At 43.0% G+C, this 18,829-nt stretch overlaps 1 protein-coding gene across 1 annotated transcript in view; it reads right to left on the minus strand.

Annotated features, from left to right (window-relative positions):
- Positions 1 to 18,534, minus strand: part of OAT (ornithine aminotransferase) — a 100,467-nt gene extending 81,933 nt beyond the window's left edge. Inside the window, exon 1 of the mRNA XM_078644021.1 lies at positions 18,426 to 18,534. The gene's annotated coding sequence lies outside the window, so the exon portion shown is untranslated. The remainder of the gene's footprint in view (positions 1 to 18,425) is intronic.
- Between the last annotated feature and the right edge of the window lie 295 nt (positions 18,535 to 18,829).

Consider the following 18,829-nt stretch of genomic DNA (forward strand, 5'->3'; position numbering starts at 1 on the left):
CTTGTGTCTCACCACAAGACCTTTACCATAGGAACATTAAATCACACGGTCCTTAGCCCTTTGGGACTTTGATCATAATACTTCCACACAAAATTTCATTTCACCACATGGACCTTTGTTCTACTACACAAACATTTTAGGACACCCAGCCAGTCTCGCCTCTCCCTTGCAACGACTGGACCCTCCAATCAGTAATAAAGAAGCATCAACGGCATGCAATGCACTTGCAGGACTGCAGGCTCACAGTCAGTCACAATATCATAATGGCTCAAGTCTCGCAACCCCTGCTCCCTGTCCTTAATTCAGCAGCCCTGTCCCCACCGTAGAGAACAAGATATTATCAATATGTTATAATGACTGCCAACTACTCATCTTAACTCTGACCTGCAGCTACGGTGGCACTTAGTTGCAGACCATTGGCACATTGGTCCTATTGTACCACACGAGACGCCGCACTTGCAGTTTATACTGCGCATGATAATACAATCTTCACCACACCCGCTCTGCCCCACCCTGAAGACCATGCAACTGCACATGCCACACAGCATGTACAATGTGTAGTGTAAATGAAATCATGTACGGTTAGCTGGTTTGGTCACAGCTAGTGATTCACAGGCCTCTACGGTTCAGTTTGGCCCAACGTGCCTGCAGTACTTCCAGCTACCCAGCGATTTAATCCCTGAATGCAGCTACTCATGCAGCACAGCAGTCATGGTGCAGGCAAGTTATTTGTTTTTTTAATACAGTACAGTGCTGTGCACACCGAGGCGAGGTGGGACAAGGACTGCGCTGTGTTTTGGTGGGTAGGTCCAAGCCATAAGCAATAGCATGCAAAAGTAAAAACGAATCATTTTTGTCCTGCTTCAGGTCGATTCAGTTCAGTGAGTCATGCGAGCTGGTAAAACAGTAAGCTTCGCACTCCTTAATTACTCAGACCGTAGCACCATTTATTAAACACTCATAACAGTTCTCCGACTTTTCACAAGCATCTATCATCTAGTCCCATTTTCTTCACTCGTTTTTTGACCTCACAAGAACCTGTGACCTGCAGCCAGAGCTGAGAAAAATTAAGCTATTCCATTGGCATTTTAGAATATATTTTATGTAAAGTAGTTTACTAATTTCATAACTCTCCAATTACCATTTTTTTTTTTTTTTTTTTTTTTTTTTTTTTTTTTTTTTTATATCCTCATATTGCGATTTTATATATGAATGGAACTTTAGGTTTCTGCCTCTTAGCGTGGATTCCGGGGCGGTCCCTTGGTCTTCCTCTTCGAGGAGTTACGCAGAGGAGTATCCTCAGCCCATTATATATTAGGATATCTGGTTTGCGAATGAGGTAAGAGCTAGCCACCTTGACTACTCGGCAAGTACTTTACTTGTCCACCAGATGTCATTTCGCATTAATCATAGGATTGTTTGTGTCAACTCCAAGTTAGCAGTTAAGTATTTTTCCAAAATTTCCCAAAATTTAAACTTTTTGGAAGTTGTCCCTCTTCTATCTAGCTTATTAATCCTTATAACAGAATTCATCCATGACTCAAAAGTGGGAGGTGCCGCATTCAACCAATTAACACAAATCTCTCTTCTCGCTAGTACTATCAATACGAATAGAAGGTTCTCATGGTGTTTAGATAACCTTATTCCATCATTAGTATCTTCTATTCCAAAAAGAGTTAAAGTTGTACTTACAATTAGTTGTTTCTGTAAGATCTTACTCACGGTTTTACCGATTTCCTCCCAGTAATCTTCCAGAGACGGGCAGTTTTTAAACATATGGATGTCATCTGCTTTTTCTTCCCCACACTTCGGGCATTTTTTAATGTCGGCATTCTTAAATTTGGAGAGTTTTTTCGGAGTCCAATAAGCACGATGTATTGTATATAAGTGATTTCTTTTTAGTGCCACTGACTTTAGGGTTGACCAACATTTCCCAACTGATTTTTCCCAAATGTTATCCAAGTTATCAATTTGCAAGTCTCTCCCCCAGATTTCCTCCTCAATTCGTGTGCCCTTATTTGTTGCTTCAATAAGAATCCAGTACCATTTTGAAATCTCTTTTTTGATGTGTAAGTCTTTTACCATATCCTTTTCCAAATTCTTACTATCTTGATTATTTCCGAGGATGGTCTTAGCCCAGCTTGACATTTGGTAATATTTGAATTTTGCTATTGAATCGTTAGTAATACTTTGTAATTCTTCCCAAGTTACCAGAGAGGATCCTTTTATTATTTGGCCCCAGTAGTCAACATTGGCTAGTTTCAAGGGGTTTGCCAGTGCATCTTTTAGAAATTCTGGAGTTCCTGGTGAATCCCATATAGGGGCCAGAGTGCTGTAATAGGAAATATTCAAAGCTGTTCTGATTTGTGTCCAAAGTTTCGCCGCCTCTCTTAAGGTCTTTAATTTTATTTTTTTAAAGTATTTTGGGTGTCCGAATTTGAATAAAAAATGGTCTAATGAATCCGTTAATGCTTGCAGGTATATTGGATAGTTATAATGGGTTCTGAGTAATGTCCGTATATTTTTAAATTGAAACGCCTTGCAGTATTCCGTCAAGTCTGGGCTTGCTAGTCCTCCGTCTTTCTTGCTTCTTCTAAGTTTTCTCCAGGCTATCCTTATTCCCTTTGAGGCCCATATAAAACTGGCGATTTCTCCTTGTGATTTTTTTAGTAAAGATTTTCTAAATTCCAAGGGGATGGTGTTAAAGAGATAGGTGTACTTGGGCAGAATAGACATTTTGATGATATTTGATCTTCCAATTATGCTAAGGGGGAGACAGGACCATACTTTGAATAATTTTCTCACTTCCCCTGCTACTTTGTTTAAGTTACGTTGTGGAATTTTTTCTAGATCATGGTTTATCAGGATTCCTAGATATTTTATTTCCTTTTTGATATTTGGGTTTTTGAAGTGCGTATTCCATGTCATTATTTCAGTCTTGGAGTGATTTACTAGGTAGCCTGAAATCTTTCCATACGTAGTTAAGATCTTTTCTATGGTCGATTTGGAGGAAACATAATCTTTCGTGAAGATCATCAAATCGTCTGCATATAATGCGATCTTTTTTTCCCAGTTACGATAGATAAATGGAATTATTTCTTTAGTATTTCTTATCTTATTCGCTAGTGGTTCAATATATAAGTTAAAAAGCAGGGGTGAGAGAGGGCATCCCTGTCTAGTTCCTCTTCCTATAATCACGTCTTCTGTCAAGCTACCATTGACTAGAATTTTGGACCTTGGTGTTTTGTAGATTTCTTTCATGGCTTGGATAAATGGTTGTCCTATGTTATTCTTATTCATCACCTTTTCGAGAAAGAGCCAATTGACTCTATCAAAAGCCTTTGCGGCATCGATAGTTAGTATTGTAAGTGGAGTTTTCTCTTGTATAGCTATGTCAATAGTGCTCAGGAGTTCATGAGTTATCTCATGCAATTGCCTTCCTTTAGTGAAACCTTTTTGGTCCAAGTTTATAAGTTGAGGCATTACCTTTCCTAGCCGCGCTGCCATGATTTTCGTGAAGATTTTATAATCTGCATTCAGCAGCGATATGGGTCGATAAGACTCACATCTGCTAGGGTCCTTGCCTGGTTTTAGTATAATCGTAATTATGGCATCATTCCAGGAGTCTGGGATTTTGTTTTGATGTATAAGAATCAAGTTTGCCAGCTCTGTAATGTATGGTGCGAGAGTGTCCTTTAATATCAGATAGAATTCATTTGGTAGGGCATCTGGGCCTGCTGCTTTGCCTTTTTTTAAGTTCTTAATTATTTCCTCTATCTCACTTATTTGAAATTCTCTGTTCAGTTCTACTTTTTCATCTTCTGTTAGGGCTAAAGATGGTATAGCATCAAGGAACTCTTCAATCTGATCTTCTGAAGGGTTTGTATCTTCTGTATAAAGTTCTGTGAAGAATTTCTTGAATTCTTGTCTGATGACATTCTCATCCTTGCTTTGGTTCATCTGGTCGTCTAGATGTATACTTCCTACTTTATTTCTGGTTTGATCCGTTCTTAATTTCCATGCAAGCCACTTTCCACACCCTTCTCCGTATTCATGGTTTCTTAGTTTGCTTGATTCCCACTTTGTACGGACTCTATCTTCTAATATACTCTCGAGACTTTCTTTCTGATTTTGCCTCCTTCTTTCCAACTCCTTTTTCTTTGTTATATCCTTTTCCACTTTTATTTCAGAATCTAGGGAATTGATATTGTTTTCCAGATCCTTTATCTCTTGTCCGATTTTTTTAGTTTTATATGCACCCAAACTGAGTAGTTTCCCCCTTAATACTGCTTTGTATGCATCCCACGTGATTTGTTTAGTCGTGCCAATTTTGTTGTTTTCAAAGAAGTTTTCTGTCTCTCTTTTAAGTTCTCTGACAATTTGTTGATCTAATAGGATTGCCCGTTCTACCGTGAATCTTTTTTGAGTTTTTATTGTCTCTATTTGGAGAGTCAATTGGACCGCAGAGTGATCTGATAGATGAGCAGGTATATGTACTAAGTTTTTAACTTTTTCTGACAGATCTTTATCTATGAGGAAGTAGTCAATTCTTGACCTATGCCCTAATTTTTTGTTATGCAACGTGAAAGGTTGGGTTTTCTCCCCTTTCGCTCTCCAAATATCTATTAGTTCTAGGTCCCTTTTGTATATTTTAATCCATTCTCTCATTCTAGGTAGGCTTGCCTGCCTTCCTGGGGGGAACCTGTCGATTTTAGGGTCCATTATAAGGTTAAAATCGCCTCCCAGGATTATTGGGCTAGTGGCTGATAATAGATGTGAGTATAACTTTTGTAAGGGTTCTGCATCATCTAAGTTAGGGCCATAGTATCCTGCTATTGTATAATAATTATTTTGGATCCTTATTTTTACTATTGCCCATCTCCCCTTGTTGTCTAGTTCTTCCGATTCTACTGTGGCCTTGAGTGATTTTTTTATTATTATCCCAATCCCTTTGATATTACAATCTTGTGTGGTGCATATATATCTATCTACCCATCGTAAGTTCTTCATTATTTGGGCCCACTCCTCTTTTAGCAAGTGTGTTTCCTGTAATATAATAATTTCACACTCTGATGTTTTAAGGTATTCTAAAATCCTATTCCTTCTACTTTTGGTTCTCATTCCATTAACGTTCCAGGAGAGGATTTTAACATTTTTACTCGTAGTCATATCCCCCTTCTGCTCTGTTTCTCATTATCGCTTCCCCGGCCCGGATACTGTTTATTTCATTGTATATAAAAGGCAACCCCTTTTCCATTCCCTGACGTTTGAGGATTTTTTTTTCTATTTTTTCCCTATTTTGCTCCCCACCCTTTTTCTGAACTGAATATTTTTTTGTGTTTTCTTTTAGTGTTTTATTTTCACCCTCCCTGGGGAAGCCTCCTTCTTCTTTTCTTAGGGTTATTCCTTAACCCTTTATGGCTCCTCTTCCCCCTGACTCTTGACACGTCTTTAATGTCTTTATTGTACTCTTTATTGTATCTGTAGTTCTGCAGCGACCTATATCATTGTTTATACGAGAGCTACATATGTTAATAGCATTTCTCTTTACCTTCCTAACTCTTTCGACATAATTTCTTCTCGCATTAAGTCCAGGAGAGATTTTACTTCCTCTGGGTCCCGTATATTTCGCATTTTGTTCCTCCACATTATCCTTAATGACGGAGGGAACTTCATCTGCACAGTTGCACCAAGTTGCTGTAATTCTGGCATTAGGTTCCCTAGCTCCCATTGTCTGGTCTGTGAAACCTTAGACATGTCCGATCTAATTTTAAAAGACCAGTTCTCTTTGTTGAAGTTGCCTTTTTTCAATCCCTCTCCCAGGATTTTTTCTTTTAGCACGTAGGTTTTGAAATTTACGAGAATTTTCCTTGGTGTTTTCCTCTCTTTATTTTTGCTAAAAGGATCCCTATGTGTCCTTTGTATATCTTCTTCAAGCTGTGCTCTGACTGCCCATGGGAAATGTTCTAAGAGTAGTTCCACCACATATTTTTTGATATCAGATCCCTCTTGATTTTCCGGCACATTTAAGATCCTTATGTTATTTTTTCTTGCTTGATTCTCGAGCGATTCCATCTTCTCGTGCAATGTTTTGTTATCCTGCCTCAGAGAGTTTATGTCTTTTTGATTTTTCTCCACTTTTTTACTTAGGGTGCCAACTTCACTTTCTATGGCAGTCACTCTGTCTCCCAGCTCATTGAGTTTGTTGTCCAGTTTCTCGCATACTTCTTGTATTTTATCCTGCTTGGCTTCTGATATGGTGAATTTTTCTCTCATGTCTATCCATATTTTTTCAAGAAGCCTATCCGTCTGATTTCCCGGGATACTATGTCCTGTTTCTTGTAAGTCAGTCTCAAGAGGTCTATCTGTCTGATTTTCCCGGATACTTTGACCTGTCACTTGTAATTCAGTCTCAGCCTCATTCTCGAGCAACCCATTCCTATTGCCTACTATTTCTTCTCTTTCCTCTAGGTTTCCAACACCCTTAGTCACCCCAGTGGCCATGATACCTACTAGAAGGTTGGTACCTACCTCTATTTCTGCCTCTTTAATTTCTTCTTCTCCAGTCTCAGCCTTACTTTGCGTTTTATTCTTGCAGCTAACTGGAGATACTTTCTCGTGAACCAAGCAGATAGGTGCTGTCAGGGGCGATACAGTGTTTTGCTGTGTTAGAATTGGACTTGGGGTTAGGTTTTCAGGTATAATTTGTGTACACACCTCTTTGGTATGAAGGTCTTGTTTAGACTGGACTTTAAAGTATGTCCTTAACGAAGGTGTTATTTTAACGTTTCTTTTCTGCAGTATATCAGGTTTATTTTTCGTTGAATTTATTTCTTTTTCAGTGTCAGTGTTTTTTTTTAATCTCTCCTTAGGTGGCTTTCTAACTCTCTTTTTTATCTCTCTAGGAGAAATTCCTTTCGGATATTGTTCCTGGCTTAGGAAGGCTCTATTTCGCAGGCTATAGTTTGAAATTACTTTCCTCTCTTGTCTCTCTGGTATAGCGCCCAGTTTATTTTCAGTGCAGGGCTCTAATCTTTCCAAGCTTTCAGTTTGTTCAGAGGACTTGGTGCACCCCCTCACATCTCCCTCTGTGCCTTTTAACCCAGCACTCATATGAGTCAGTGTATTGACTTTCTCTGGTCTGACAGCGTTTATTTTACAAGTTAAATTAAGAGCCTTTATCTCCGCAGTGTTGAGAGGTCTGAGCCACTTATCTTTTGTGCTAATGCTTCCTGGGTCGCCTCGAGTGTGTTTCCAACTTGTGTGTTCCTCTCCTGGGACTGCGCAGACTGCTGAGGCTCTGCCTCTCTCTGTCCGGAAGCCAAGCCCTGAACTCACTTCGTTTGGTAAGGCTCGACTGCTCATACCCCGGAAGAGATACCAAACTCTTCCGGCTGCTTTGCCTGCTGCTGCTTTTGCTCTGGCGGCTACTGCCCAAATCCCGTCTCGGTTCCCTGGATGATTCCCTGGACTCCCCGGATGTATGACGGCGGACCCGTTGCTCTCCTCGCTCTGCTCGCTCTGCACACTCTCGGAGCTTCGAGGGACTTTAAACACAACGACCAACTCTGTGGCGGTTACACCGTTTATGCTGCCCTTCACCAGCGCCTCACTGTATTCTGCCTCGAGGTGGGTTAACATCTCCCGTGCCTGCTTTTGCTTGTTCCCACGTCGTCCTCGGCTGTAATGCTTGAGATCGAGCGAGGGGCGCGTTGCACTCGCATTCCTTTTGCTGGAAAAGCAGATCGCTTTATTTCTTTCTTAATACTGCAGCGTTCCTGTAAAGTTCGTTTGTTTTTTATATTTCACCGCATTTCATCGCGTTTTCCTCATGTCAGAGGAGTCAGGTTCAGGAGCTCTCCGACTGAGCGTTCTACTCAGCCGCCATCTTCCCCTGCAGGAGTGCGACCACTCAGCTTGCGGCCGCCATCTCCAATTACCATTACAAAACTGAATGAATCTGCCTTGTACCGTGATCTGAAGATTGTAGTCCATTACCACCTACATTAAATTATTTGTAGGCAAGTGTTTGTTAACTGTGGTCAAGCAACCCCAGCCCTCAAACCCCTGTGTGCCATAATAATAAATAGCCTATTACAATACCTGTTGCAATTCAAAACGCCTGACGTCACATTGGTTGTCCTGAGGCTGAGACAGACCTGAACTTTCCAGGACCCGGTCAGCTTAACCACATCGACGCTGATGACGAGCTCAGCTCGTCATGAGGTACACCTCTCCTACGCTCATGACGAGCTGAGCTCGTTATGAACCGCGGGTTTTTTAAAACTTCAGCGCACAGCGGGAAAATGCACCGCACTGATGCGGTTAAGCTCTTCATCAGCACTCAAATATAATTAACCAATGGGAGTGACACACGCGTGCATGACTGACATCACTAACGTGATGCAGTCATCATGCCTGGACCTGGGTGGGTCTGACATACCAGGCAGACATGCAGCCGAACCGAAGCCTCCTTCGACGTCAGATGTTTTGAATTGCAGCGGGTAAGTACATTTATTTTTAGGAATTACTTGCCCATCACACAGGGGAGAAAAATTCAATAACCTCGGCCCTGTTAAGTAGGTGCAGGTGCTAAGAACCCGAAACCACTGGCAGAAATTAAGCACTGCATGAGGGTCCCTAGACCAAGTTACAACAGTCGTTACTTCATTACCTTGCCCAGGGAGTCTAGGTGCAGAGGTGACTTGGCTGTCCTTGGTACGGAAAGGGATCCACAGCATCTGTCAAACTTGCAGTACTTGACAAAACCACACTTGGAAATGGAGTTCCACTATACCCACGGGGAGTAAAGGCCTTTGGGGTCCTAGGACTCCGGTTCAACAGCTGGATTTCTTCTACCTTGCTCAGCAGCTACAGGTGCAGAGGTAGCTGGCAGTTTTCAATCACCAGGTGAGGTCGCACCAAAGATGCTTTACCACATACTCGCCACCCGCTTCAGGACGCATGAACACAGCAGCAAGGTTGTTGACTAAATCGGTCACTACGAGTTACTCTCGGGCTGGGTATGACACTCAGTCCATCAGCAAACTGGGGATCACCAAGCTTTGGCAAATTTAGTCCACAGTTTATTTTGGCGGCTGGAAGTCAACAGGCGTAGAGTAGCAGTTTAAAACTAGGTAGAAAGCCTAGCTACCACTCTGGGCTTGCAGGACACCACTTCTCTTTGGGCTCACTCAACAGGCCCAGCGGTTCGCAATTCTTGTCATGCAGCACCTTGATTTTCCTGCAGCTTGCAGGGAACTGGTTCCACAAATCCAAGGGAGTCTGCTTTGGTGTCTGGCGTCTACTGGAGCCCCTCTTTCTGGGAGCAAAGAAGAGCTTTTGTCACAGACACATGAATATGCAGTTCCAGTATATGGTCTTTTAAGGGCATTTACGTGCCCTCTCTTTGCGCTACGGCAGAGTCCAAAGTCCTATTGGTCAGTGACTGAATCCGAGAAGAGACACAAAGACGCAAAGTCAGAAATGAGGCTCTGGTGTCTGGGGATACCCTTAAATTCAGTTTAGGGGAGGTTATGGGATTGAGGGACAGTGGCCAATGGGCTACTGGTCCCTACGGCTAACCCGTCCCTGAGGTGACAACATCATGTGGGTGTACGTCACCTTTCTACCCAGAGTCTTCTAATTTAGGGTCTTCCCACATGACAGAACCCTTCCTTGGCTGTACAGAGCTCTTCGCTCACCCTAAAGGTGTGGGTAGCCTTTTGGAGGTGTATGCCGCCTAAAGTAATGTTACCGCCCGTCAGAGTGGACAGGGAAGTAAGGGCTTTGTTCTAGAGTAGGGGACAATAAATTACATATCAAGGGTAGTGAAAGCCTTTGAGGCTCACTGTCTTGATGACTAAACACTAGCAATCATGGGAGGGAGGAGGTGTGACCTACTTCTGGCCCAGGCCTTTGGCTCCATCCTGGGGAAGTGCTAGGATAACTCATCATGAAGGCAGACTTGTCTCGGAGGCAAATGGCTCAGGGATGCCCACCAAGGCACTGGGTCAAAATATATTGGGGGGTGGGGGTAGGCACCCACTCAGGGTGGCACCCTTGTGCATGCCAGCTCACCCTCAACATGAGAATCGTATTGGGGGTTAAGATGCATGGTGTTTGACACCAAACAAGACAATTTGGTTGTTCCATAATGGAGCTAACCATCTCGAGTTTCCTCTATAGCCAGCCCATGTTACTCTATCGAACACCGGTCAATTACAATAAAACCTTGCTTTACAGGGTTACTGTAGGGGCTATACATGTATAAACATATACATCTAAAATGAGGTCGCAGTACAAGATATCAAGTGAAATCAAAATCTGACATGAGGACTAAAGGCTTCAAAGCAGGAAATAAGGACCTTCTTGAAAACAAATCATCGTAATGCGCTGTTTTTGGGACTTCGATCCAAACCGCAACACACAACCTAAGAAGGCACTTCTTTGCCGACCTCGCCTCTCAAATTTGAGAACACATTCCCTTTTAAACAACTAAAAGATTCACTTTGCAAAAATATATCATGCTGTTTCTTTACCCTAGCGTCTTCACTGAGGCACTTCTCTAAACACTAGAGTGCCAAGCCAGAACAGACACTAAAATAAATCCACAAACAATCGCGCAAGTACTGCCAGACCAGCACCTCTGATCCTGAAGGAGCAAAGATCACTCCTTCATGCTTTGCTCTGATACCACAGTGCACACACTACTCTTCAAAAGAGAAAGAAGGTTGCCATTTTCCCAAAGGCTGCACCCTTCCCGGAAAGCAGAACCCAAGGCTCACAGTTTCATAAAGAACGTCTCTAGCCAACAAGTAAGAGATTTGGCTAAAGATTTCTGCTGTTTTAAGAATGGCTCTCAGATGAGATATTCTCGTGCATGTCATAAATTAACAAATTCCGGAACACAAACATTCCGTCAGAATTTACTCCCAACACCACCATCCAATCGAGTCCATTGAACACCAGCGCATCGTGCAACAGCTGGTGTCCCGTGCGTAGGCCAGTCACCTTGGAGCATACTGCAAACAAGGACTCCTCACAAACACAGGATTCATCACAGGAAATACTCTGTCCACGGGTGTGCTCATTTAACCTGGCTATTCCTACCTTCAAGCCGAATCTCACATATCAAACTCTGACTGCTGAACACTAAAGCTTCTACAGCTTCTTAAACACTGAAACGGGCACATCATGAGCTCATACTATTGGGCCAGAGGCTTTTGGACTCACCGACTATGATCTTTCTTGTATCAAAGACAGGGCCCAGGGAGACGCTGGAGGCTGACGGCTAGAGCGTGGCCGCGTCTTCTCACCAAGTCGTGAATCCTACGATGTTGTCGACACTGCCACTTTTATGGTCACTCCGCCCTGGAAAGTGATGTAGGCGCACAACACGCAGGGGGGGGGCAGACACCAGCAAGGCACACCCCCATCAAAACACGCAAACATATGACCGTCACTGCAAGCGGCCAAGCTATCAGCCAACACGGATTTACAAACCGCTTAAAACAAAAAAACTCTAATGCCTTGGGCCAGCATCACGGTGAATGTGCGACAATCGCATTTATTTCTGCCAAATATCCTATTGCATCAGCACAGAGAGGAGATTCATTGGATGAGCCGAAGTTGGCCCCTCACACACCCATCGCTGTAGGCAGCCAAACTAAATATACATCCAGCGACAAGCAGACACGAGTTGCGTAGGAGCTATATCCCCTGTAGGAGGGAGAGGGTGTAGAGAAGAGATAGGAGGGAGTCGTACGGTCAAAGGTCAATGTGTGAGGGGCCTCCCTCAGCAAGGAGAATGAGACACTGGCTGGCCGGATACAGGGAAGAGAAACCTGCGGCAGTCACCCGCAGAGGGATAAGGGGGGGGGGGGGGTGAAAGAAGACAGCCTCATGGTACGGGGTGTGCTTGCATGAGGAGTCTGAGCAAGGCCTCATGCTGGAGATGGAGCGGGGGGGTGTAACTACATGATCCCACCAGGTGAATCTGGAGATAGGATTGAAGAAACGGGCACGGGCGGAGTCGGAAAACTGCCATATTTTGACGGTTTATTTATAAACACTTCTTTGGGTCATGACGTGCCCTTCACTGCAGCGCCGTAATACCCCAGTGCCACAGTTCATAAAACTTTGAGCAGGAATCAAATGTTTTAATGTGACATTTTCAGACTGGCCATCAGGACAGCGGCACTTTTTATGAAAAGGGATTCCTAACACCACAGTGCTGCTATAATGTGAATGGAACTGTATGGGCACCTTTCAAAGGGCACGTTAGTTATGCTAAGTGACACGATCAGAACTTCTATAGAAGGTTTCTATGTTATAATTGCCGGTGGCAGAACCTCTAAACAGAGATTATGTATTTTAATTATACATATCAGAACGGCTCAGGTAGACCGGTATTCTTTTAATGAGCGTCAGAGCAGGGCTGCGACACTTATAATGCAATGCAGAAAGTTTGCAGTGTCAGCAAAAAAAAACATTGAATGGACATGCAGTATGGACAACCCGAGAACATTATAAAGCTAGTTTGAGTAACAAGGGTGCAGTGTGTGCAAGCTTTTCTAACACCGACAATGATTACAGCACGGGAAGAAGTCGAGCAAGATTCCCACAGAAAGGAAGAGCAGAAATCACAGCAGTGTAAGCTTCGCTCAAACAAGCAGGTTCGGTACAAGGAGCAGCAATGCTTCATTCAAATGTACGAACTATAGTACAGACAACAGCAATATCATCTTATATCCAATGACAGATTTGAGTAGCTCATTCTGGCTATTTCCCGATAGTTCCAGTGAGGCCTTTAGCCTTTAAAGAAGAACTACAAGTACCAGACATACGTAAAAAATAAAGATTAAATGAGCCCTCGTGTTATATGCAAGCTACTGAAAGGGTATGTAGATAAAAGTATTCTTTTATTACGTTCTTGTACCTTTGTATAGCAATATAAAAAGGGAAAAAATGGAAGAAAATGCCCTTGACATGTCTTACATTTATGTATTCCAAATAGTGCAGCTATTCTGAGTAGGCAGAGTTAAAAAGTTTTTTTTTTTTTTTTAAAAGCACCATTAACAGGTTAAGGGTTCGTCTCACAGCTTCATTTTAAATAAAAAAAAAAAAAGATGATCATGACTTAGGGGTTTAGTCTTGGTCTCATGGGACTGGCAATAATTGACCAGTTGACTTCAGTGCAGAACTTTTGGCTTGCATCTGGACACTGCTCATATCTTGACAACCTTTAGATTAAGTGTCATGCACATCTTGAAGCAACAGCAGGTTAAGCTAAGCAATTATGCCTGATATTCTAGACCAACGTGTCCAACGATCCCCATCTTTACAGCTTATCATAACCATAATGGGTAGGGTTACGGGGAAACAAAGTAAGCGCCGAGAGCATTAGGAAGCAGGTTATCATCACTGCCCACGCGGCAGTGAAAGGGAAACAAAGCACTTATTTCTCATGCCTGGTATCAAACTGTTGTGCCAGGAGCTCAGGGCACCCCAAGCAGCCACCAGGCACACATGTGCAGAGGCCTGGAACTGCTGGAACATGAGCCTGGATTCTGAAGTCAGGGGAACCAGGCCAACTCGCACTGGCATGATCCGGAGGCACAGGTTCCATATTATTGTAAATAGTTCTAAAATAATAAAGCTCCAGGGGGATTCATATGCACGAGGTTGTTAGACCAACTTCTGGAGCAGACTTCTCGACTTCAGATACCCACAAACCAAGGAGAGCATGTATGCGTAAGGGTTGATGACTAGTACTAAAGGGGCAGAAGAATGAACTGTAGACAAGAGTGGTTGGACTGGTGATGGAATTAAAGCAGTCTACGTAAACTGAATTATTTTGTCAACGATTCTGGTGAACCAGTTGCATACAACTCTAGGTAATGGAGTAACTTTGAACTAGATTTTTTTTATTGGGAAAAATATCTAGCAGATCTGAATGTTTGGATCTTTTTGGCTTAGATTTGCCAGAGATGGAAATGTCATTCCTCGAGGGCACGACAATGTCTGGAAAAAGTTAAATAGAAAGCGTGGTGGTTAGAGAGGAAATGCATTTCTGTCAGAAGTAAGGGGCATGATGTCAAGTGCCCTCCTGTTGTGCGACATCTACTGACCGTCCAGGTTTTTAAGCCGGTTGACTAATTGTACTTCTAAGGAAAGTAAATCGTCAAGTCTCAGGATTTAATGTTCTCTTGGCAGCCATGAAAGCCGGGTGAGAGGAGATAGGCAATGTCCTTTCTCAGAGTACACAGCCGGTTGGGCTGACTTTCTGCGGACCATGATTACAGCATTTGTTGACAAGGCACATGTGATGTCACCAACAACCTGGTTATGCAATATGACGACACCACCCATGGCATCTATTTGAGGAGACCTGTGTTCATGATCACCAGAAATACACCAGTCTCAGTCAGGGTAAACATAGAAATAGCGAGTATTTGCGTAGGCTAACTGTAAACCATTTAACACCCAAACCTTGAAATCTTAAAATAATATTTACTCTGAAACTGCCCACTTTCAGACGTGTGACAGTGCAAGCTCCGAGTCTGTCAGCATCCAAGCTCGGATCTTCACTTGTGCTTGTGTGAAGACCTATAATTCTGTGGAATCTCCAAGGCCTCATATTTTGTTAATATGTGGAATTACCTTAACTGAGATTATAAACCAAGCCGGAAGTCGGTCTCTTTTTAAAGACCAGGGATAGTAGCAGATTATAATGTCTTGCCTTGTTTCAGCTCTGCACTTTTTAGTTCCTAGAAAGACTCAGGTTCATTATAGGAGTATTTATTTAACGCAGTGTACTTATTTAGTTACTTGAAGAATTAAACATCAAACATTAATCTTTGGTTAGGAGGTAGAACGAGCTAACCATACCGTTGCAGAATTTCACAATGTTTTAACTAAGAAACCTGGGTCAATCCCTGCTTGCCAGGGTAAATGGTGGTGTAATGCAAGGGAAGTACTTCATTTCAATTCAATTCACATGCCCCCTATTCCGTGATCACAACATTGTAGGGCACCTTCAAATACAACAGGTCAAGATGTAGTCCGAAATAAATTTCATGCATATATAGTTTAATTCTCTGCAATGTTGCTTCCTCATGTATAACATAACATAAAAGTTGAATAAGGCATCATCGGAACAGCAGGTCCTTAAGTTGTTTGGAAACTATCATTTCTAACGCCACGTCATCCATTACATTGAATAATACGCTAAACTGAAATGCTGCCACTTGTTTATAAAAGAATAGCCTTTTCTAGATTTTAAAGTATTATATTTTAACATAATGTTTGTTGTATGATTTACACGCTAAATATTATGATGGCTTGGCTCACGCTCTGGTTCTTACGCAGGTTTGCCGTCTAACCAGTATTTCTCTATTACGACCATTATTTCACTAGTGAAGCTGGTGCTAAAATCTAAATAACACAAGGGCATGGTATTTGATTTAGTCACCAGATTAGAAGCATCCTTCCATACTATCTGTTGGCTGTCCTGGTTTCCATGATCAGAAAGTCACAACTCTTGGCCTCTTACATTTTCTTATGAAAATAAAACAGGTACTCTGGCATCTTCCTGCCAGCAGATGCTTGTGCCTAATCAATCAGGTGTTTGTTAAGCGCAACTACTCACCTGTAAGGGTCTCAAGGTGCTGGGGGTCGCAGGTTCCAGTCCATCAAGGAGGGTGTCTGTCAAAAAGTCAGGTTTTGAGATTTCTTGCAAAGATGGGGAGCGATGTTATCTGTCTGAGCAGAGCAGAAGGTCGTTCCAGGCTCTGGCTGTGTGGAAAGAGAAGTAGTGGCCTCCCGATCTGGTCTGTTATGTAGCTTGCGGTTGAGGTTTTTGTTTATTCCGGCATAGAGTGCTTTGCCGTAGTCAAACCTGCTGGTGACCAGGCCCTATGATTTTAATAATTCTGCTTGAACTCGGATGTGTGAATTTCGGTTTGCAAATGCCTAGGTATTACTGTATGTATTTGATCACTGGTAAACAGACTTATCTTTGTAACCCATTTGTGACATTTTTGGGTAGAGGCATTTTACTATCTTTATTGATAAAGTTTTTATTATGGTATCAGCAACACTGACTGAGCCATGAGCATGTAAGAGTGATGCTATTTGTTTGTTGTATGGTCATGGAATTTATTTGTAACAGAACAGTTGCACGGCTTTGTGAGCTTGTAAGAATGTGTAGCTGTTTTACCTATGGAATTTCAATTCGAGATTTGAATAACCTTTTACTTGATCACCCTATATACCCTTTAATGTAGAAACTCAGCCACAACATATGGCAGAGAACCCGCTTCGATAGTACTGGATGGGAAAATATAGTGAAGAAAGATACTTTTGAAAAATCAATAGGCATGTGTGACTAAGCATACCCTGATTTTCTTAACTGCATGGAATGAACATTGCTGCAACCTACTTTTAAAGGAAACTACATTCCAAAGTTCATGGTTTTGCCTCCATTTTGTGATGCTTTTATTTGGAAGTGTCAAGACCACGTATTGCGGGTAAAGCTTGCTTGGCAGTACTCAAAGGAGTCCGTTGAGAACCAATGGGTTTTCTTTTAATAACTGTGTGTGTAAAGGATGTTGCAAATAACCCATATTTTTTTTTCAAATATCAAGGCAGAACTACAACCACCTCCAAACATTCTACAAGGATTTCAAGCTTGCACACTCCACTAGCTTACCTGTTCCAGTTTGAGGTGAGAATTTAAGCCTACCACCACTTTCAAAGTTCACCAGCCGCCACTGCTTCCTACACCAACTTCTTCCCAAGAGACCGTCAGCCCTGCTTGCATTCACTTAGTTGGCTACCAAGTAATGCACCTATTACTCACTGATAAAGACATTCACATACAAAAAAAAATCATCATGAAGGGCAAATCATGAAGAGATTCTGCCCCTCACATTTATACACACCTATGCAAAGGCATGCACAGGGAATACAAAGCCACACCCAAACATTACGGTGTATGGTTGTGATGAAGGAGGAGGGGCTCTCCTGGCTTGTTGCTGCCTACCCTTGCATCTCGCAGTCGGCTCCTGTCAGCACAGGAACAGTGTGCAAACTGTGCGCACCTCACCCTTTATGAGGCTTACACTACTGACGCCCCGACAGTTGATGCGAGTCCAGCTTCCCATTATCAGCAAAGTACGATCTCCGTACAGCAGGCAAAAGGGAACCATCCATTATCTCAGTCTGTTCATAAACAAACATGTTTCTATGTACATGATTTGTGGCTGAAAATGAGAAATGCCCATCCCATTAATAAATACAAATAGGACGGCATGCTTAACGACCATCAAGCGTCTCCAGGTAGGTACACTTCTCTTCCAGATGTGCAGGCAACATACAACTTAGCATCTGCCATAGCACCAAGCTAGATAAAGCAGAACATAAAACTGACTAAAGATCCGAGAAGAGGCCACCTAACACAAACAAACTGAATACATGAAAAACAGCTTTTATGGATAGAGCAGAACTTGTGTCAATACAAAAAAAAAGAGACCATGGATATAAGCCACGTCCTACCTACAGTTTCGTAATGTAGGTGAAATTAATTTATGTAGCACGATATATGCAGCAGATGACTTTTCGGTGCCACATAGGCAGGTACAGCAAAAGCTTTGTGAGAGTCCTCATCAGGCTGCCTAGACACTCAGGGAAGGATTTGTGCCAGTTTAAGCTGAATTGTGCCCTGCAGACACACTCAACAACACACAACCCACTCCGCCGCCCCAGAGACCTGGAGGGTAGGTAGACGTTGTACTGGGTATTTGCGAACTTTCCCTCAGTATAGCCGGTATGGCCAGAACCAAGCCCTTGAAGGAGGGGTGTTCCCTGTTAATTTCTTGACTTGTCAACCTGTAGTGCAGGATAGTGAGCAGCATATGCGAAGTTAGTGTTGTTGGAATTAAGTTAACCACTGTGTGCGGGGGAGGCCATACCGGATTAGAGGAAAAAGCTGCGAAGTATTTAATACCTTCAACAGGTTGTAGTTTCGGTAGGTTACTTGCAAATTTGCTTTCAATGATGACAATCCAGGCTAACTAGTGTAAGAAATGTTGGGGGGAGGCTCACTCATTTATACCAAAATAATGTAAATGATTCTCGAAGGTAAAAATACAAAAAACGAGGGAGATCAGGAAGAAACAGCTGAACTAAATCATGAGACACGATCACCCTAGAAATTAATACACTGCGACAGGCTAGTCGCTGACAGGTGGGTGTTCTGTGGTAAGTAACTGCGTTCCACTCGACAGTAGGCCCCGAGTGTTGTGCCGTTAAGCAGGAGTAGGGCACTCATTGTTACCCCCAGGTTCAAGGCAGTCGCGCGCCCATTAACCCCCCTCCAGTCCCCTCCCGGTCACGTCACGTGGTCCAGCCCCGCCTCTCACCTCCCGCAAGTCTGACCTCTTCCTCTCTCCTCGCAGCGAAGAAGAAGGCACTTGGCAGCGTTCTCTTCATATAACAACCGACGTCATAGAGAGAGAACGCGACTGTACAGGCCATTGGCTGCACCACTCCTTCATCAGCCAATCAAACAAGAGTTGCCTTTAACCGCCGCCCCCTCCCGTGTGACGTCAGCCCTCCGGTATTATGCGGAGGCCGGGTTGCCTAAGCCACGTCAAGCCCTTTGCCGGTTGCGATGAAAGGCGAGTTAAGAAGGGTGGGGCTGTCTGGGGGACCGCTATTTTAAGAGGCAACTCAAACCTACTTTGAGGTGGCATTTTGTAGGCGGGGGCGAGTTGTCTGATGAGAATATACCAAATTGGATGACATTCTACTGAAGACTGACAGA

Source organism: Lissotriton helveticus, chromosome 5_1 (genome assembly GCF_964261635.1).
Source record: "Lissotriton helveticus chromosome 5_1, aLisHel1.1, whole genome shotgun sequence".
Classification (NCBI taxonomy): domain Eukaryota; kingdom Metazoa; phylum Chordata; class Amphibia; order Caudata; family Salamandridae; genus Lissotriton; species Lissotriton helveticus.